Source organism: Bos taurus, chromosome 3, assembly GCF_002263795.3.
Source record: "Bos taurus isolate L1 Dominette 01449 registration number 42190680 breed Hereford chromosome 3, ARS-UCD2.0, whole genome shotgun sequence".
Classification (NCBI taxonomy): Eukaryota; Metazoa; Chordata; class Mammalia; order Artiodactyla; family Bovidae; genus Bos; species Bos taurus.
In genome coordinates this window covers 44,468,994-44,470,393 of record NC_037330.1, presented here as the reverse complement: position 1 = coordinate 44,470,393, position 1,400 = coordinate 44,468,994, and the positions used below count along the sequence as shown (strand labels likewise).

The 1,400-nt window shown below is 36.2% G+C and overlaps 1 pseudogene; it reads right to left on the bottom strand.

Moving 5' to 3' along the window:
• Window positions 1-249: 249 nt before the first annotated feature.
• LOC787832 (CBY1-interacting BAR domain-containing protein 1-like) lies at window positions 250-1,158 on the bottom strand (annotated as a pseudogene).
• Between the last annotated feature and the right edge of the window lie 242 nt (window positions 1,159-1,400).

Sequence of the window (1,400 nt, the reverse complement as noted above, 5' to 3'; positions counted from 1 at the left end):
TTTATTATAAAATATCCCTATTGTTTTAGCCTGTATATTCTTCTAAAGTTAAGTTTACATAGAAACATCCTGAATTTTATTCTTTATTTATTTATATTTTCATTGGTCAGCATAAATTTCCTTTAATAATTTCTCCATTTCCGGTAGGATTTCATTTTGAGGTTTAACATATCAAACCAGTATAAAGTTTTACAGTTTTAGTAGATCTGGCTTCCCAGTTATTTAAGATAGAAAATGGAAATGCAAAGTTTACTTAAGAAATTTAATTTTTTCTTCTGTAATGTCTGTCTTCCTCCTCTTCATCAATCATCTTCTGCTTGTCTATCATTTCTTAGTCGATAGGTAGATAGCTGTCCTGTTCCAGATAAACATTTAGCTGACAGGATTTCTGAAGAGATGCCTTTGATTTGCTCTTACGATATCTAAACAAGGTAAATCATCTGGTGGATACAGAGAATTTCGGAAAACCTCCAAGTCTTCATTAGTCTTTTATTTATTTTGGTAGATAGCAGTGTAGACCTCTACAGCTTCACTGTGAAATAACATTTCAATAGTGATAGATTCTGAAAATATAGTCTTTATATCCTTTATTTTCTGCTTTTGAAAATTGTCAGTAGTTTCCTCCAGATGAAAAGTTGTTCAGACAGCATCCATGGTAGCTCTTCATAATTCAGTTTCTGCCTGTGAAATAACATGTCAATCAGATGGGTTTCTCTGATGTGTTCTTTCTGAGTTAACTGTTTAGCTTCTTGATTCCTTGCTGTTAATATTGCTTTGAGTCATCTTATTTTATTTTTACAATGGTTCCATAAGCTTTCAAAGGTTCAGCTAATACTTTGACTTCAAATCTTTCAACTTCTGCCTGTCAATAATCCTGAAGTCTGGCAAACTCATCAGCAAAGTTCTTCAGAACCCTCTTTAAATTTGGGGTCTCTGTAGAGACATACACATTGATGTCATTCACCAGGAGTTCTGCTTTGTGTCACAGTCTGGCAGTTTTCTGCACGTAAGCAGCAGAGATTTGGCACAGCTCTCCAAGATGCTTCTGCACATTTGTGGCAGCATCTTGTAATTGTTGGGTTTGAACGTCCTGGTTTCCCAAGCTGAGTCTCAACATCTCGCCTCACGCATGACTGGGGACTCTGGGCTGTGGCCTGATGACAGGGGCTCCAAACATCCCGAATTTTAAGAAAAAACAGATGTAAAATAAAGAATTTCTAAATTTATCTTTGTGGTTGGTTTAGTCACTAAGTTGTGTCCCACTTTTGTGATCCCATGGATGATAGACCACTAGGCTCTTCTGTCCATGGGATTTTCCAGGCCAGAATACTGGAATGGGTTGCCATTTCCTACTCCAATAGTCTATTGAAAAGGACTCTAATTTGGCAGTAAAAACCAAA